The 20,456-nt window shown below is 46.6% G+C and overlaps 1 protein-coding gene across 2 annotated transcripts in view; it reads left to right on the top strand.

Annotated features, from left to right (window-relative positions):
* The first annotated feature begins 13,180 nt into the window (after positions 1-13,180).
* The window catches only part of KCNMB2 (potassium calcium-activated channel subfamily M regulatory beta subunit 2), a 190,515-nt gene continuing 183,239 nt past the window's right edge, over positions 13,181-20,456 (top strand). The window contains exon 1 of one of the 2 annotated variants that reach the window (XM_077348348.1): positions 13,181-13,519. The gene's annotated coding sequence lies outside the window, so the exon portion shown is untranslated. The remainder of the gene's footprint in view (positions 13,520-20,456) is intronic. The other variant, XM_077348352.1, reaches the window with a different exon arrangement.

Below are 20,456 nucleotides of genomic sequence, written 5' to 3'. Positions count from 1 at the left end.
ATGGAGCCTGGAGAGGTCAATGGAGCCAAGGGAAATACTTCCGAAGCAGCCATTTTCCTCCAGGGAAACTATAGCTGTACTTGTAGTTCTTTCAGAGCTCTCTCAGCCTCATCTACCTCATAGGGTGCCTATTGTGGGGGGGGGGAGTTAGTCAGACATGTTAGAACTCCTTCAATTAGCCAAAAAACAGGATACAAAAAAACAATTCTTCTTCTTCCCCCAATTTATTCTCACAGCAGCCCTGTGAGGTAGGTTAGGCTGAGGTTGAGACTGGCCCAAGTTCGTCCAGCAATCCTACTTGGCAGGAATGGGGATTCAGACCCGGGTCTCCCAGATACTAGTTCAACACCACACCACCCTGGCTCTCAAGAAGCCGATGGAAATTGAGAAGACGACAGTTGAGATCTGACCTTTCTACATAATGGGGAAATTGGAGAATCTGTCTCAAGGGTAAAGCAGGGTGTGTAGATTAGAACTCGTGCAGATAAATCGGTTGAATCAGGCTTGAGTCTGTTCTTCATAAAGAAGGAGGCTGGTTGTACCTGACTAGTCAAGAAGACTTTGGGGTCTGACAGAGATAAACTTACTCAAGGCGAAGTCCGCAAATGACGGCTGGTCGAAAAGTTACCATTTTCCTTCTCTAAAATGCCATTTTCCTTCTCTGAAAGCAATTGAGGTAACTCGTATATAAATCATTTGTGAAGCTGTACCCTGTGGACCTGAAAAATAAACTCCTCCACCGAGGCTGTGAAGTGACATTGTTCGGTAACCTTTACGCCGTGCCTGCAACTGCTCAAGAATAGCAGCCATGTTGAGGAGAAAATAAACCGCAACTATTGTCCTTTCGGAAACCTGCCTTCAACGGCCTTAGAAAGAACCATAAACGTCGTCGGCAACATCGAAACCCACGGTTCAACATTTAAGAACCCCACAGAGGGAGAGGGTAGTGAAGAGTCACTACTAGCCATGTAATTCCCGGAATTTTCATAAGGCCCGTGACACCTTCATTCACGGAACTTCTGTTGTTGTTGTTAGGTGCGAAGTCGTGTCCGACCCATCGCGACCCCATGGACAATGATCCTCCAGGCCTTCCTGTCCTCTACGATTCCCCGGAGTCCATTTAAGTTTGCACCGACTGCTTCAGTGACTCCATCCAGCCACCTCATTCTCTGTTGTCCCCTTCTTCTTTTGCCCTCGATCGCTCCCAGCATTAGGCTCTTCTCCAGGGAGTCCTTCCTTCTCATGAGGTGGCCAAAGTATTTGAGTTTCATCTTCAGGATCTGGCCTTCTAAAGAGCAGTCAGGGCTGATCTCCTCTAGGACTGACCGGTTTGTTCGCCTTGCAGTCCAAGGGACTCGCAAGAGTCTTCTCCAGCACCAGAGTTCAAAAGCCTCAATTCTTTGACGCTCGGCCTTCCTTATGGTCCAACTTTCGCAGCCATACATTGCAACTGGGAAGACCAAAGCCTTGACTAAACGCACTTTTGTTGGCAGGGTGATGTCTCTGCTTTTTAGGATGCTGTCTAGATTTGCCATAGCTTTCCTCCCCAGGAGCAAGCGTCTTTTAATTTCTTTGCTGCAGTCCCCATCTGCAGTGATCTTGGAGCCCAGGAAAATAAAATCTGTCACTATCTCCATTTCTTCCCCATCTATTTGCCGGGAAACTTCTGTCAGCATACAATTCCCTCTTCCTCCATTTTATCTTCACGCAGCCTTATGAAATATTTATTTATTTGTTTGATTTATATCAGGGGTAGGCAAACTGTGGCCCTCCAGATGTCCATGGACTACAATTCCCATGAGCCCCTGCCAGCTGGCAGGGGCTCATGGGAATTGTAGTCCATGGACATCTGGAGGGCCACAGTTTGCCTACCCCTGATTTATATACTCCCCCTCCTTGTGAAGCAGGCTCAGAGAGGTTTACAATGATTAATAAATACAGATAAAACCTCTTCCCCACCCTCGAGATGCCCCCTGCCAGGCTAATCAGACTGGAGGATCTAAAACAAGGGGGGAAGCCAAGGCAAAGAAGGGAGACCCATTTCATCACCACGCACCCCTGACCTCAGCCATAGGCCTGGCGGAAGACAGCCACTTTGTCAGCTCCGTCAGGGACTGGGTTTCAACTGCCAACTCACTCCACCAGGTTGAAAAAAGCCCTGGCTCTGGTCGAAGTCAGGCGAACACGTCTGGGGCCAGTGTTTGCAGAGCTCAGTGCTCTCTGGGGAACATTTTGGGAGAGGCGTTCTCTCAGGTACGCTGGACTCAGGACTGTGCAGGGCCTTGATGGTCAATACTAGAACCTAGGACCTGATCCGGAACTCCAGTGGTAGCAAATTGGTTGTACAGAGAGAGTGTGGCTGGTCCAAATGCACCCAACGAATGTCTTGATGCAGTGGAGATGTGGATGCCAGCTCAGGTTGGGAAATAACTGGAGATCTGGAGGTTGACGCCTAGGAAGAATGGGGTTTGGAGAGGGGTGGGACCTCAGCAAGGAATAATAACATATTCACCCTCCAAGGCAGCCTTCAGGGGAACTGATTTGTATTGCCCAGAGATCAGCTGTTATAGGAGATCTCCAGGCCTTACCTGGAGGTGGCAAGCAGAGACGACCCATCAGCCAAAGTTGAATAAACAGAACGAAATTTCCAAGCTGGCGATGGCAAACAGTTTTATTCAGAACGAGTTCCTAGGTATAAAACCTCGTTTTTGTATTTTACTTATATATTTGTTTCCAGAATTAGGTAGTGACTTGAAGACTTTGTTTGTATCCCTGAAAAAAAAAACCAATTCAGAAATAAGGTAGAAAACTATTTTAGTTACATAAAAATTTATATTTTCATGTTATATAAGGTCTGCACGAAGACATGATACTATACTTTGATTTTGTTACAGTTTACTGAGGAAGTAAAATACGAAAACGAGGTTTTATACCTAGGAACGTTCTGAATACAACTTTTTGCCATCGCCAGCTTGGAAATTTCTTTCTGTTTACTCACCTGGAGGTTGGCAGTCCTGGAATACACCGCTCCAGTCTAACACCACAACCACACTGGCTCTGGGGTCTATGCACACAAATCCGGTGGAGTTGTTAACACACCCTTACAATTGGCTGAAAGAGCCTCTTGTGGCGAAAGAGCCTCTTGTGGCGCAGAGTGGTAAGGCAGCTGTCTGAAAGCTTTGCCCATGAGGCTGGGAGTTCAATCCCAGCAGCCGGCTCAAGGTTGACTCAGCCTTCCATCCTTCCGAGGTCGGTAAAATGAGTACCCAGCTTGCTGGGGGGTAAACGGTAATGACTGGGGAAGGCACTGGCAAACCACCCCGTATTGAGTCTGCCATGAAAACGCTGGAGGGCGTCACCCCAAGGGTCAGACATGACTCGGTGCTTGCACAGGGGAAACCTTTTCCTTTAATTTTACAATTGGCTGCTTGCAACATTCTTGCAAATTGCAATTGAGGACTGAAGAGCCACCAGACTGAACATCTCTTCTGCAGGGTGCATGAAAGAGCCATCCTCAACCGAGCTATATCCTCTATGGACTTAGAAGGGTGTTTAGGCTAGCACTGCAAACCCATCTTTTATCATTCTCTTTTTTAAAAAAAAATAGCAATTCCTGTCGCCCTGAAAAACATCTTTGGTTTTGGAAAAAAAAAATCCCTGACATGTTTATCTCTCCCGATCTAAAAAGGAAGGGGAAGGGAGGACACTTAATTTTATCTCCTGATAGGAACCGGAGATCACATCTCTTCATGCCTTGGAGGGCTACTCGGAGTTCTTAGTGTCCTCTGGATAAGCCACCTACCGAAACCAGAGCTGTACTGAGAATCCCATTGATTTCAGGGGCCTTAGAGGCCCTTGAACTTGATAGGCCTGCCTTCGTCCCCACCCCCCACCCCATATTATCTTCAGAACAGGGAGAGGTGGAGAAGATAAGGGACTCAGAGAGAGGTACGGAATTCAGACTACATTATTCTGTGTTTTGCTTCCCGGCTGTAAGCTAAACAGGGCAGTGGATAAGAACGCCGAATGCATAATTCCTCGATGAGTCATCCTAATTATAACGAGAATTTGATAGATGCATAACTGGGGAGCGCAACTATCTGTTACAAATACAGAAGCTAATTACATATGGAAGTACACAATATAATTAATGTTGCAGGTTATGCGTGCAGTAACCTCATTCTCTCCCGCAGTTTTTGTGTGTGTGTGGTGGGGGAGATTCTCTAGGATCTGCTTGGAATTGCTTTGAACTTGCAAGTCTTCAAGTTCCTTGCAACCTCGTCTTCCGTCTGTGCATAGTCCGGATCGTGCCAGCTAGGGTCATGAGCCATGGATTCAAGAAGTGTTTAAATGGTCGGGTGAGCGACAGCCATAAATAGAACCGAGACATTAAGATTCATCATTCGCAGCTGGCCAGTTGCATTTTGGTTTGTTTACGCCTTAACTACCCTGCTGTGTAAATGCCGATAATCTTGACTGGCTACCACGGGTTGAATGGTAGACCCAAGTGGTGGCATGGTTGATTCTGCCAGGTGCCAAATCTCAGCCGCGAGTGAAAAGGACAAATGTCACAGCACTCTTCCACCGTGATGGGCTTGCCAATTGTTTGTGGGTTTCTTTTTGGAAGAAGAGAAGGAGATTGCGCTGTTTCTCAGATCTTAGGCTAGTCAAGTCCTGTTTCTGATATTGTTATCCCTTTGAAGTTAGACTGATACTTTCAGGGGCTTGTGGTCTCCTTCCTCTGTATTTTAGAACCTTTTGTCTCACTCATGAGAAGACTCTCCATCTTTAAGGGCATTCTGCATCTCTCCCCATCCAGGGTAGCTAAGATAGGTTAGGGCACCATCTTTACTCTGCTGTATCTAGAAATGTATTTCCTTTAATGAAGCAGCTATAAGCACTGCCAGAACCTGATTGTTTACTGTTTTGTTGACTTTCATGCACGCAGTTCATAGAATCATAGAATCATAGAATCATAGAATCATAGAATCATAGAGTTGGAAGGGGCCATACAGGCCATCTAGTCCAACCCCCTGCTCAACGCAGGATCAGCCCAGAGCATCCTAAAGCATCCAAGAAAAGTGTGTATCCAACCTTTGCTTGAAGACTTCCAGTGAGGGGGAGCTCACCACCTCCTTAGGCAGTCTATTCCACTGCTGAACTACTCTGACTGTGAAAAACTTTTTCCTGATATCTAGCCTATATCGTTGTACTTGAAGTTTAAACCCATTACTGCGTGTCCTCTCCTCTGCAGCCAGCAGAAACAGCATCCTGCCCTCCTCCAAGTGACAACCTTTCAAATACTTAAAGAGGGCTATCATGTCCCCTCTCAACCTCCTTTTCTCCAGGCTGAACATTCCCAAGTCCCTCAACCTATCTTCATAGGGCTTGGTCCCTTGGCCCCAGATCATCTTCGTCGCTCTCCTCTGTACCCTTTCAATTTTATCTACGTCCTTCTTGAAGTGAGGCCTCCAGAACTGCACACAGTACTCCAGGTGTGGTCTGACCAGTGCCGTATACAATGGGACTATGACATCTTGTGATTTTGATGTGATGCCTCTGTTGATACAGCCCAAAATGGCATTTGCCTTTTTTACTGCTGCATCACACTGCCTGCTCATGTTTAGTTTACAATCCACAAGTACCCCAAGGTCTCGTTCACACACAGTGCTACCTAGAAGCGTATCCCCCATCCAGTAGGCATGCTTTTCATTTTTCTGACCCAGATGCAGAACTTTACACTTATCTTTATTAAATTGCATCTTGTTCTCATTTGCCCATTTTTCCATTGTGTTCAGATCTCGTTGAACTCTGTCTCTATCTTCCGGAGTATTTGCCAGTCCTCCCAATTTGGTGTCATCTGCAAACTTGATGAGTAGTCCCTCCACCCCCTCATCTAGATCATTAATAAATATGTTAAAAAGTACCGGGCCGAGCACCGAGCCCTGAGGTACCCCGCTACTCACCTCTCTCCAGTCTGATGAAACACCATTGACAACAACTCTTTGAGTGCGGTTCTCCAACCAATTCCCTATCCACCTGACTATCTGAAAATCCAGATTGCAGTCCTTCAACTTATCCATCAGAACATCATGGGGAACCTTGTCAAAAGCTTTACTAAAATCCAAGTAACTGACATCAACCGAATTTCCCCGATCCAGCAAACCTGTTACTTGGTCAAAAAAGGAAACTAGGTTGGTCTGGCAGGACCTGTTGGAGACAAATCCATGCTGACTTCCTTGGATCACCAAATTGTCCTCCAGATGTTTGCAGATCGCTCCCTTTAATATCTGCTCCATTATCTTCCCCACAACAGAGGTCAGACTCACTGGTCTGTAGTTTCCTGGGTCATCCTTCCTCCCTTTTTTGAAGATCGGAATAACGTTTGCTCTTTTCCAGTCCTCCGGGACATCTCCAGTCCTTAAAGAGGTTCCGAAGATGATGGACAAGGTATAATGTTCAAGATATAATGTCTATTGTTTGCATGAACCTTTTGAGCACTCTGCTAACTAATTAGGGAATTTGCCCATGTTCATATTCCATCACTTTTCGCCTGGAGAAGAAGAAGAAGAGTTAGTTTTTTCTTCCCCGTTTTTCAATTCCCAAAGGAGTGTCAAAGCGGCTAACATTCACCTTCCCTTCCTCTCCTCACAGCAGGCACCCTGTGAAGTAGGTGAGGCTGAGAGAACTCTTACAGAACTGCTCTGTGAGAACAGCTCTAACAGGACTGTGACTGGGTCAAGGTCACCCAGCTGGCTGTATAAGGATGAGTGGGGAATCAAACCCAGCTTGTTAGATTAGAAGCCACCACTCTTAACCACTACACCAAGCTGGGTTTCCCTACAACGAGATAGTTTCAGGTGGGTGGGTAGTCTATAGCAGAAGAGCAAGATTGGAGTCCAGCAGCACCTTAAAGATGAAGAAGATTTCCCAAGGTATATGCCAGGCTTTCGCAACCAGGTTGTCATAAAATCCTGGGGGGTTCTTGCTGGTCCTGGAAGGGTTTCCCAAATGGGGGGGGGGGAGTCAATTAGTTTTTAATATATATTTTTAAATTTGTTAAGCATTTTTTGGGTGATAAGACCATATATGGTTATGTTGACCTGCCCTCACTCCCAAAATGACCAATGATGGGCCTGGAGGGGATGGGAAGGGGAGGTTGGGTGTGCACACAACTATGCTTCCCAACCACATCTTGCATGATCGCACCTCTTCAGGGGTTTCTCAAAGCCTGCAGAATGTTTCAGGGGTTTCTCAATGATAAAAAGGTTTTAAAAGGCTGGTATAAGCTTTTGAGAGCTATCTGATCTAGTGAAAGGAGCGCTTACCCTTGACAGCTTTTATCCTGGGAAATCCTCCTGGTCCTCCAGGTGCTATGGTTCTTGAATCCTGCATTTCATATGAAGTGCATCTCAACTAACAAAGTACAAAGGTACCTGCTCAGAACCCAAGTTATAGTATTGGGAGAAAGAGCCAAAATGTTTCCCATATCCACTTTCTCCACCCCATGCACAATCAAATAGACCCATATCTGGCTCTCCTTTTGTGTGTGTGGAGTGCCATCAAGTGACTTATGATGCTTCTATGAAGGAATGACCTCTCCAACATCTTCTTCTTAACACCCTTGCTCAGGTCTTTTCCTAACTAAATGAAGAACTATACATTCATCACTATTGAAATTCTTTTAATTCGTTTTACCCCAGTTTTCTAGCCTGTCAAGATCATCTTGTATTCTGATTCTGTCTTCTGGTGTGTTTGCTCCCCTTCCCAGTTTAGTGTCATCCTCACATTTAATAAGCACCCCCTTTATTCCTTCATCTAAATCATTTATAAATATGTTGAACAACACAGAGCCCAGAACAGATCCCTGTGGCACTCCACTCCCCACTCCTTTCTGAGAAGATGATGAACCATTCACAAGCACCCTCAGGATGTGATCTTTCAACCAGTTCTTGATCCACCTAACCACAATAGGATCCATACCGCATTTTACCAACTTATCAATAAGAATATCATGTGGAACCTTAGCACAGATCTTAAATAGCTTCTCTTTCTTGATACTTTACAATTCATGCATTTCCATTGGTCTATGCATCATCACCATATACCATTGGCACCCCTAGATTGGTCAGGGTCTCAGGACCTGGTTCTGACCCAGCCTAATGGGCTGGATTATCTCTCTCACTAGAAGGGATGTTTACAGGGTGCTAGAGTTTTCTAAAGATGACCCCTTGTTACATTCCTAGACCAGCAACATTTCACCCTTGAAGGCCATCAGGGCATCATGCAACTTACTATAAATTTCCTTTTGTCTCTGGTATCTTTCATATGGAATTCAAGTAGATGCACCTCTCTCATTCACACCTTATGGTACTAAAACACCTTCCGGTATCTGTGTAAAACTTTGGTCAAACTATCTGCTACTAATGCTTGTTGTTGTCATCCATTCAGTCATGTCAGACTCTTGGCAATCCCATGGCACAGCCCTGCATCATTCCTTTCTCCAAGACCAAAGTTGCCGGTAATGTCTCTCTCTGCTTGTGTGCCAACTTTTGCATTAAAGTCATCCATTATGCGAATGACATACTTCTTGGGTACTTGTTTTAAAGTGTCTTGAATGGCGGTAAAGAAAACTTCCATTTCTGCCTCTATTGCATCAGTTGTCAGAGTGTATACTTGGACACCTGCGATATTTATTGGATTAGCACAAATTCGAATTGTCATGATTCGATCCTTGATCAGCGAAAAGCATTCCACTGCTCAAGAAAATGTTTTGCTTGCAATGAAAGCCTCACCATTCCTTCTTATGGAATTGTGTCCTGAATAGTAGATGGTAAAATCCTCCAACTGAACGAAACCATAATCTGTCCAATGTAATTCACTGATGCCAAGGAGGTCAATGTTCAACCTGACCATGTCTCTTTTGACAATTTCCAATTCTCCTTGAGTCAGTCCTCTAACATTCCAAGATGCAATTCTGTGCATCTTCATAGAGTGCAGAGCCTTGCTTTCACCATTGGCAGCATCAGCACCTGTGGTTCTTGCTGGATTTTCCCCAAGAACATCATAAAATCCAGGGCTACTTGCTGCAGGTCCTTGCTCCTCCCCAGTCAATTGTTGGGTACCTCTTGGCCTGAGGGTCTCATCACTGAGCACCATATCGAAATAATTTGAGAGCTGTAACATAGTATTCTCTTGGTTTAAAAAAAATTGTACAAGGTAGGTTGCCAGGTAACTCCTTAACCCTCCCCATTTACCCGAGTTTGGGACTGCCATGCTCAGATTCTGCTATTTTCTATGCTACCCCAGTACTCATTGCTTTGATCTTCTTGATGTCACCACCATAATCCTGCCTAGTCACTTTCTGCTTCAACCTGATTTGATTGAGAACCCAGTTATTTGTTTTTGGGGGCAGCCCACAGTATCCGTAACACTCACCCCCAACATCACCTTTCAAATGAATCCCCCTTAGTCGTCTTTTCCTAAACAGAATATGGGACAACTGCTACTTTTACTGATCTTTGCATGCACACGATCCTGCCCATTTCATCTAGCACATGCATCAGGAACCTTGGATAAGGCTAAACATGTCTGTAACAAGATTTTGCCCCTAGAATTCTGCAGAGTGTTCCAGGCCCCTTTCATTGATATGAGAGGGAGCAGAAACCGAGAATTTACTCAGGCATCCTCCTGCCTTCTTGGGTGCTCTGTGCAACCTGATGATGGCAGCATTTTGTAGGCATTGCAGCCCATCATCCGTCTGGAGGCCCCAACAGATGCTCAGCTCTCTGGGTCCCACCCTACCTACAGGGTTATTCAGTCTCAGAAAAACCACCAAGGGGCGGGGGGAGGGATCCAGGGAGTCATACTGCATGAACAAGCCCATCCTCCCACATGGCTCTGCCTAATCCCATGATTTCTCCCCGTCTTTGGCACACTGTAATTTGAAATAATTGCAGGCTTTTAGTGTTGTCGGTACCTGCATTAAAACACATTACTATCATACCCTTTAACAATTCCCCCCCCCCTCCCTCGATTGCTTTTTTATTCGGTCATCGTTTTTTTAAAGACAGCGAAATTCCGACAAAGATCCGTTTTATCCTACGGCCCTTAGGAAAGTGCTGTGCACGCTGATAGTATATTCATAATGGTTATCATTATGATTACTGACATCTTAGAGTGAATAGCATTTTCAGCCTTATTGCATATTTCCCCGCCACCGTCCCCACCACTTAGGGAGCATTTCTCTGCAAACCCTCTCTGCAAAGCGAGCCGAGACTATTATTGCCAGCTGTGCTGTTTGTAAAGTCACATACTTGTCCTCGAGGAAACTGAAGGCAAAAAAGGTCAGATTGTCTTTGGACAAATTAGGGACTACTTCTCCCGCTATGTTAACGGTTATATTCTCCCTGGTCCACCCTGCTGCTGCTATTTTCCCAACATTCAGTCAAGTACCAACAGCATGCTAAGCAGTGGCGCTCCCCACCAGACCCGACCTGGATAGTCCAGGCAGGCCTGATCTCAACAGATCTCAGAAGCTAAGCAGGGTTGGCCTGGCTTGCACGTGGCAGGGCAATCTCCAAGGAATACCAAGGTAGTGGTGAATTTCCTGCATTCCTGCATTTTGCAGGGGGGGGTGGACTAGATCAAGGGTAGTCAACCTGTGGTCCTCCAGACGTCCATGGACTACAATTCCCATGAGCCCCTGCCAGCATTTGCTGGCAGGGGCTCATGGGAATTGCAGTCCATGGACATCTGGAGGACCACAGGTTGACTACCCCTGAACTAGATGACCCTGGAGGTCTCATTCGACTCTATGATTCCACGATTCTCCTCTATGATCCTGACGTGGGGGTAGGCAATGGCAGACTACCTCTGAACATCTCTTGACTGGCAGCTGGAGAATCTCAGGATCTCCTGGCTACACCACCCACATCCAGAGGACAGATGCATTCTTGGTCGCTCATTTTGGTTGCTTTAGTAAGGAAGAATCCAAAATGAGCTCAGGCTTATTTCAGAGCTGGAAATTCGATCTGTTCTTTACATTGCTTAGACATTTCGCTGTTGAAAACAACCTCCTGCAAAACGAGGGACTACGGGAACCTTGTCCAGTGCCGCGGGGGTGATATATTTGTGCAGCGTTGCTTGTTGTTGGAAAATATTTTCTCTGAATAATTTCCTCTGGATTATCCTCATTCCATTTCAAGATTTTGACGGGAAATAAACAAGACCTTTTAAAATTAGCTATGCTTTATTGTATAAATAAGAGCCTCTTGTGGTGCAGGGTGGTAAGGCAGCAGACATGCAGTCTGAAAGCTCTGCCCATGAGGCTGGGAGTTCGATCCCAGCAGCCGGCTCAAGGTTGACCCAGCCTTCCATCCTTCCGAGGTCGGTAAAATGAGTACCCAGCTTGCTAGGGGGTAAAACGGTAATGACTGGGGAAGGCATTGGCAAACCACCCCGTATTGAGTCTGCCATGAAAACGCTAGAGGGCGTCACCCCAAGGGTCAGACATGACCCGGTGCTTGCACAGGGGATACCTTTAACTTTACCTTTATTGTATAAATAGATATTGAGCACACAGGGAGTTCTTTCCTGTCATACACTACATGCGTGCCGGGTGGGAAATAAATAAATAAATAAATAAATAACCTCTCTCCCCACTGAGAGCACTTCCAAAATAGTTCTAATCCAGTGAATATTCAGGGGCGGGGGGAGAGGAGGCCTGAACATCATATTCCAGGCTGTGCAGAAATCACTGGACTTTCCCACTTCTCCCTGCTCATTGTAACCTGCAGAAACCCCTCCCCAACCCCATTCTTGTGGTCATAAACAATGGCAGAAGGCTGGGAGGGGCCATTCAGGCCATCTAGTCCAACCCCCTGCTCTGTGTAAGATCAGCCTGAAGTATCCAGAATAAGTAGCTGTCCAGCTGCTACTTAAAGACTGCCAGTAAAGCAGAGCTCACCACTTCCTTAGGCAGCTGATTCTACTGCTGAACTACTCTGACTGTGAAGATATCTAGCCAGTACCATTCTACACGTAGTTTAAACCCATTACTCTGGGTCCAATCCTCTGTTGCCCATAGGAACCTTTCCCTGCCCTCTAAGTGACAACAATTCAGATCCTTTAAGAGAGCAATCCTGTCCCCTCTCAACCTCCTCTTCTCCAGGCTGAACATTCCCAGGTCCCTCAGCCTTTCCTCACAGGGCTCGGTCCCCAGGCTGTTGGTCATCCTCGTCACTCTCCTTTGAACCCTCTCAATTTTATCTGCAACCTTTTTGAAGTGAGGCCTCCAGAACTGCACGCAGGACTCGAGGTGTGGTCTGACCAATGTGATATTCAGCAGGACAGTGACATCTTGTGATTTTGATGTGATGCCTCTGTTGATACAGCCCAAGACTGCATTTGCCACCTTTAACAGTTGCACTGTTCCAAAATTCTGTTCCCAAGGGGGTCCCGCTTTCAGCATGGCAAAAGCCTGAATAGAAGTATAAGATCGTCCCTGATGCTTCCAGTGGCTTTGTAGGTGTTTTGAATGACACCCCTGTAGAGAAATACTTAATTACTTTTTGAACCATGTTTGAATCTCCCTTGTTGTGGCACCAGAGAAATGAAAGGCAGTGTGATAAAGGGGAGCAGTTTGGAATTACCCTTGCAGTTTGGTTTAGTGGTTAAGAGTGGCGACCTCTAATCTGGAGAGCTTGGGTTGGAGTCCTATATCTCCAAATGCAGCCAGTTGGGTGACCTTGGACTAGTCACAGTTCTCTTGGAGCTCTCTCAGCCTCACCTCCCTCACAGGGTGTCTGTTGAGGGGAGAGGAAGGGAAGGGGATTGTAAGCCACTTTGAGACTCCTTAGGGTAGAGAAAAGCGGCATATAAGAACCAGCTCTTCTTCTTCTTCAGTAATCTCAGGGCTCTCTCAGCCTCACCTCCCTCACAGGGTGTCTGATGTGGGGAGGGGAAGGGGATCGTAAGCTGCTTCAGGTAGAGAAAAGGAGGGTGCAAAAAGCCCATCCCTTCGGCTCTTCTCTCCTATTGAGCAAGGGGCCTTGTGGCAGCACGGAGCCAAGGCAGAAAACTGCACGCCTCTCCCAAGTTAATAAATCTTACCTCAGGCTTCCCCGGGCGAGCGGCTGTGTGTGTTTGTGTGTTTCCAGCCAGCCTACCAGCAGCCCGGGCAAAGTAATTCCAAGCAGCGCTGGCTGCTGGTGCGCCTGTCATCCTCCCATTGTCCTTCCAAACTATTTCGGGTCATTTCGAGCAAGCCAGTATTAAGGGAGGGATGAGTGAGCGGGGAGGGGGGTGACATGAAGGGCTCCAAACAAAATAGAGGGCTGTAAATGTCAGGGAGAGCCAGGATGACGGCGTTCGACAGCTGCTGGCCGCTCGGGGGCTTTGGCCAGATCTCCAGGTATTGACCCTCCGAGGCTGGGGGGAGGTGTCGCGCTCCCTCCCCGGTTGCCCACCGCCCCGCACCGCTCCTGCATGTGGAGGGAAGATGTGACCAGCCAGAGAGGTAAGATTTGCAGCGGGGAAACAAAAGGAGAGGCTGCCTCTGCCAAGGAGCACACTGGCGCTGGCGTGGGCTGGGTGGGCTTGGCGAGCTGAGCCGTCTGCCAGGTGCAGCGCGGAAGAAGAAAGGAAGGGGTGGAAACAGCAGCGGGGGGGAGGCTGAGGTTGGCTGATCCTAATAATTAAATAGGACTGAAGAGTGCATTGGGGAATGGCAGCACGGGGGGGGGGGGAGAGAATCTGGTTTGGTGGAGAACACCCCCCCACCCCTCCCACCCCCACCCCTTTCTCTGTCTGTGCCTTATTTGGAGGATTCCGGTGTTGTTTTCCCTCCAAAACCCGCAGAGGTCACGGAGAGGGAGCTCAGGGTCTCTGTATCAGTCGTGCCGGATGGGTGGGTTGCACACCTGGGAGCTGAGGGTGGAGGGGTGGGAGGGGTCCTGACAGCCAGGGGAGGGGGGGGAGCAAGGCTGGGCCAAGAGCGTTAGTACCTGAGACAGATGTGTGATGTTCTGTCAGCCCTGCACACCATGTCCCCACGTCTCCGGGAAGGAGGGGAAGCAGAGCCAAGAGAGGGGGAGCAGGAGGGGCCCTTGGCTGTCTTCTTTTCCTCCGGATGGGAAGGAGAGTTCAGTTTCTAGGACTCTGTGCAGAGAAGACCCGGGTTGGCTTTTGTTCCCACCGGTCATGACATTGTTGTTGTTATAATTGTGTTGTTGTTGTTGTTGTTACTTTTACTATTATTTTTATTACAATAAAATCAGAGTCCAGTGGCACCTTTAAGACCAACAAAGATTTATTCAAGGCGTGAGCTTTCGAGTGCAAGCACTCTTAGAGGAAGAGTGCTTGCACTCGAAAGCTCACGCCTTGAATAAATCTTTGTTGGTCTTAAAGGTGCTACTGGATTCTGATTTTGTTGTGCTACTTCAGACCAACACGGCTAAACCATTTGAATCTATTATTTTCATTGTTATCTTTGTTACCCACCTTTGTCTCCAGACTCAGGGCAGGTTGCCTCACAACACATGACGTGATAAAAAATATATATAAGTACAAAGAATAGAGTCTAGAATAATTGAAATTTGTAACAACTCAAACAGTTCTGCCCTTCAGTGCCTCTTTCTAACCTTTCAGCAGCAGGACGGGGAGAGGGCAGAGAGATTTTTAGAGCCCCGGGTTGGTGTGGGGCTTTGACAGGAAGGCTGGTTTGACTTGCTGGCGTTTACTGGGCGTCAACTATAGGGTGGGGAAACGGTTCTGTTTTACAAGCACAGCGGAACCTGCATAGGAATTCAAACAGGATGGGGTTCAATTCTCTTTTTCAGCGCAGTGTAGTGGCTAAGAGTGGCGGCCTCCAATCGGACAAGCCGGGTTTGATTGTCTGCTCCTCCACATGCAGCCAGCTGGATGACATTGGGCTAGTCACAGTCCTGATAATGCTGTTCTCACAGAGCAGCCCTGTCAGAAGTTCTCTCAACCACACCTACCTCACAGGGTAACTGTTGTTGGGAGAGGAAGTGAAGGCCATTGTAAGCCACTTTGAGACTCCTCCAGGTAGTGAAAAACAGGATATAAAAACCGTCTTCTCCTAACTCATCCCACTCTCCCTTGGTGACTTGTCTGGCGTGACTGGGAAGGACCATGCACTTGACAAAAGGGCAAAGAGTGCCTCAGACTGTGCACATAATGCTTCATTCATGGCTGATGCCAGGAAGTATAATGGCCAAAGTGTCAGGTTAGGATTTGGGAGACCCAAAGGTTCAAATCTGCACCCGGCTGTGAAGCCCACAGGCTGACCCGGAATCCATGTCTTGCTCTCAGCCTAGCCCACCTCCCAAGGTTGTTGTGAAGGTAAAGTAGAGGGAAGCTATTGTACCCTGTCCTGGGCTCCATGGAGGAAGGGAAGGATGATGATACGGTAGATCAAGGACCACCGTGAATTCCCAGCTCAAGCCTCAGTTCCAGGTGCTTTGGTAGACCAGGCTTCCTAAGGGATAGGGTGTAGCTACAGAAATCATTGTCCACTGACTCTCCGGCAAGCAAGGCTGCTTGGCTGCTGTTCTTGGTGCTTGTGGGATGGGTTGCAAGTGGAAAGAAGGAAGCTCTTGTGTTCACTGCTTAAAAATGTATGTGAAATGTGGGAGAGGCTGGGTGAGTCACTGCAAAGAGCCTGATGGTCAGGCACCCCAAGAGGGGTGGTAAAGGTAAAGGTAAAGGTATCCCCTGTGCAGGCACTGACTCATGTCTGACCCTTGGGGTGACGCCCTCCAGCGTTTTCATGGCAGACTCAATACGGGGTGGTTTGCCAGTGCCTTCCCCAGTCATTACGATTTACCCCCCAGCAAGCTGGGTACTCATTTTACCGACCTCGGAAGGATGGAAGGCTGAGTCAACCCTGAGCCGGCTGCTGGGATCGAACTCCCAGCCTCGTGGGCAGAGCTTTCAGACTGCATGTCTGCTGCCTTACCACTCTGCACCACAAGAGGCTCTTGAGGGGTGGTACAGTCCAGGGGCTTCTGGGAATTGTAGTCCATGGACATCTGGAGGGCCGCAGTTTGACTACCCCTGCCCTAGATCATCCTCGTCATTGTCTTCTGAAGCCTCTCCATTTTGTCCACGTCCATGAGTTGCAAAAAACACTGAGAAAAGGGGAGGGGGATTCTTCCTTCCCGTTTCATTTCCCCAAAACAGAAATGCTTTCCATCAGCTACTTATGCCCTGAAAGATACAGGTAGAATGATACCTGTCCTTTATCATTATACCTGTCTTTGGTCTACAATAGGATGGTTTAAGCCCCACTAGAGAAAAAAGCGAGCTGGACGTGGTTAAACAAGAAATGAGAAGACTGAACATCGACATTTTAGGAATCAGTGAACTAAAATGGACAGGAATGGGTGAATTTAATTCAGATGACCATCAGGTATACTACTGTGGACAAGAATCTCGCAGAAGAAATGGAGTAGCATTCATAATCAATAAGAGAGTAGGAAAAGCAGTCTTGGGATACAATCCCCAAAATGACAGAATGATCTCAGTTCGAATCCAAGGCAAACCATTCAACATCACAGTGATCCAGGTCTACGCCCCAACCACTGCTGCTGAAGAGGATGAAGTTGATCAGTTCTATGAAGCCCTACAACACCTTCTAGAAGCAACGCCCAAAAATGATGTGCTTATCATCATGGGGGATTGGAATGCTAAAGTAGGAAGCCAAAAGATAACCGGGATAACAGGCAAGTTTGGCCTTGGAGTACAAAATGAAGCAGGGCACAGGCTGGTAGAATTTTGTCAAGAGAATACAATGGTCATAGCAAACACTCTTTTCCAGCAACCCAAGAGACGACTCTACACATGGACATCACCAGACGGTCAACACAGAAATCAGATTGACTATGTGCTCTGCAGCCAAAGATGGAAAAGTTCTATCCAGTCAATAAAAACAAGACCAGGAGCTGATTGTGGTTCAGATCATGAGCTTCTTGTTGCAAAATTTAGGCTTAAATTGAAGAAAGTAGGGAAAAGCACTAGGCCACTCAGGTATGAACTAAATCATATCCCTGACGAATACACAGTGGAGGTGACAAATAGATTTAAGGAATTAGATCTGATAGACAGAGTGCCTGAAGAACTATGGACGGAGGTTCGCAACATTGTACAAGAGGTAGCAACTAAAACCATCCCAAAGAAAAAGAAATGCAAGAAATCAAAATGGCTGTCTGAGGAAGCTTTACAAATAGCTAAGGAGAGAAGGGAAGTGAAAGGCAAGGGAGAAAGAGAAAGATACACCCAATTGAATGCAGAATTCCAGAGAAAAGCTAGAAGAGATAAGAATGCCTTCTTAAATGAACAGTGCAAACAAATAGAAGAAAACAATAGAATGGGGAGGACCAGAGATCTTTTCAAGAAAATTGGAGATATGAAGAGAACGTTTCATGCAAAGATGGGTATGATAAGGGACCAAAATGGTAGGGACCTCACAGAAGCAGAAGAGATCAAACAAAGGTGGCAAAATTATACAGAAGAACTATACAAGAGCGAGCTTAACATCCCTGATGACCACAATGGGGTACTTACTGACCTGGAGCCAGACATCCTGGAATGTGAAGTCAAATGGGCCTTAGGAAGTCTGAGCAACAATAAAGCTAGTGGTAGTGACAGCATTCCAGTTGAACTATTCAAAATCTTAAAGTACGATGCAGTAAAAGTGCTACATTCAATATGCCAGCAAATTTGGAAAACTCAACAATGGCCACAGGATTGGAAAAGGTCAGTTTACATTCCAATCCCAAAGAAGGGCAATGCCAAAGAATGTTCAAACTACCGCACCATCGCACTAATTTCTCATGCTAGCAAAGTTATGCTCAAAATCCTACAAGCTAGGCTCCAGCAATATGTGGACCGAGAACTTCCAGAAGTACAGGCAGGATTTCGAAGAGGCAGAGGAACTAGAGATCAAATTGCCAACATACGCTGGATCATGGAGAAAGCTAGGGAGTACCAGAAGAACGTCTACTTCTGCTTCATTGACTATGCTAAAGCCTTTGATTGTGTGGAGCACAACAAATTGTGGCAAGTTCTTAAAGAGATGGGAATACCAGAGCATCTTATTTGTCTCTTGAGAAATTTATATGCAGGTCAAGAAGCAACAGTGAGAACTGAACATGGAATCACTGACTGGTTCAAAATTGAGAAAGGAGTTCGGCAAGGCTGTATACTGTCGCCTTGCCTATTTAACTTGTATGCAGAGCACATCATGAGAAATGCGGGATTAGAGGAGTCACAAATTGGGATCAAGATTGCAGGGAGAAATATCAACAACCTCAGATATGCAGATGATACCACTCTAATGGCAGAAAGTGAAGAGGAACTAAAGAGCCTGTTGATGCGGGTGAAGGAGGAGAGTGCCAAAGTTGGCTTGAAACTCAACATCAAGAAAACAAAGATCATGGCATCCGGCCCTCTCAATTCCTGGCAAATAGAAGGGGAAGAAATGGAGATAGTGACAGATTTTATTTTCCTGGGCTCCAAGATCACTGCAGATGGGGACTGCAGCAAAGAAATTAAAAGACGCTTGCTCCTGGGGAGGAAAGCTATGGCAAATCTAGACAGCATCCTAAAAAGCAGAGACATCACCCTGCCAACAAAAGTGCGTTTAGTCAAGGCTATGGTCTTCCCAGTTGCAATGTATGGCTGCGAAAGTTGGACCATAAGGAAGGCCGAGCGTCAAAGAATTGAGGCTTTTGAACTCTGGTGCTGGAGAAGACTCTTGCGAGTCCCTTGGACTGCAAGGCGAACAAACCAGTCAGTCCTAGAGGAGATCAGCCCTGACTGCTCTTTAGAAGGCCAGATCCTGAAGATGAAACTCAAATATTTTGGCCACCTCATGAGAAGGAAGGACTCCCTGGAGAAGAGCCTAATGCTGGGAGAGATCGAGGGCAAAAGAAGAAGGGGACGACAGAGAATGAGGTGGATGGATGGAGTCACTGAAGCAGTAGGTGCAAACTTAAATGGACTCCGGGGAATGGTAGAGGACAGGAAGGCCTGGAGGATCATTGTCCATGGGGTCGCGATGGGTCGGACACGACTTCGCACATAACAACAACAACAGAGAAAAAAGACAGGTATCGTTAGAACAACACCTGTCTTTTTTCTCTAGAGGGACTTAAACCATCCTACTGTGAACCAAAGACAGGAATAATGACAGTAATCACTATTCCTGTCTTTGGTCCAGAGTAGGATGGTTTAAGCCCCCCTAGATAAGTATAACAATGCCTGTCTTTTTTCTCTAGTGGGGCTTAAACCATCCTACTGTTCAAGCGGGGATAAAAGCATGAGGGCCAAGTTTTATAACCCTTTTCTCCACCACAATCGTCCCAGTTCATATCCTCCTGCTGTTTTATTTTAACAGCCAAATTATGTGTCAGGGACTCCGATCACAGGCCTCCAATATATCATGCGGTTTGTCCGCCAGGTAGGAAAATGGGGGGGGGGGGAGGGACACTATTTCCTGTGTCTGAGACCTTGGTGAATCATTGTCAGACAGGTCAAGATGGACTCGCCTTCTGAGTCGCCTCAACCGACATCACAGGTTCATTTCTTATTGAGGAATATGGAGTCCTGCTCATTACATTCAAGTTTCATTGCCAAAGAGCAAGACTTTGATCTAGTCAATTAGTGGTATCTCCATGGTGGTAAAATAGTCAGCTGTCAGGACTCGTTCTTGCAGGGAGGGCTAAATAACATGTGAAAAATACAACCGTTTCTGCTCTGCTACCAAGGCCACAGCCAGCCTTCCTTGCTGTATTTCCTGGGACTTCCAAAAACTGAATGGCGAATCCATGATTTTCTACATCACATTATACCAAGCCTGGTGGTTCATGTGTTTTTTAAGATCTGTTAATCATACCACCAGAACCGTTCAAAGTGAATAATGACAGTTCATTTTCTACGCTCAGAAGAGTTCACTGTTTATAATAATCGCCCGTCATTAATAAGAACTTCCTTAAGATACCTCCTGTGTCCTTAAGCTCCCTGTGGTGCTCAAGAGATGTAGTATCTGAAAGGGAAATGGCTTCAGTGTTGAGTAACAAGATGGTATCTTGAAAAATAGTCTCTGTGAGGCTGGAATGGGTAAGACATAGAAGAGCACCAGTGCCAAAAGGCAACACTGGGGAAAGATCTTGACCTCTGTGCCCATCTTGGACCTCCAGAGGAACCGGTTGGCCACTCTGTGAGATGGGACACTCAACTAGATGGACCACTGGTGTGATCCAACAAGGCTCACCTTACATTCTTCATAATGGAGGCTAAGGCTCTACTCCATGTTGAGAGCCTACCAGCCAATTGTAATACTTTCATAACCAGAAATTCTCCTGTTCTAAAAGGAAGGTCTCATAGATGGGAGACCACTAAGGAAGCCATGAGTTCCTTGGCAGGTGCAG

The sequence above is a fragment of the Paroedura picta genome, chromosome 8 (assembly GCF_049243985.1).
Source record: "Paroedura picta isolate Pp20150507F chromosome 8, Ppicta_v3.0, whole genome shotgun sequence".
Lineage (NCBI taxonomy): Eukaryota > Metazoa > Chordata > Lepidosauria > Squamata > Gekkonidae > Paroedura > Paroedura picta.
Note: the sequence above shows the minus strand (reverse complement) of the source record. Positions and strands in the feature narration are given on the sequence as shown.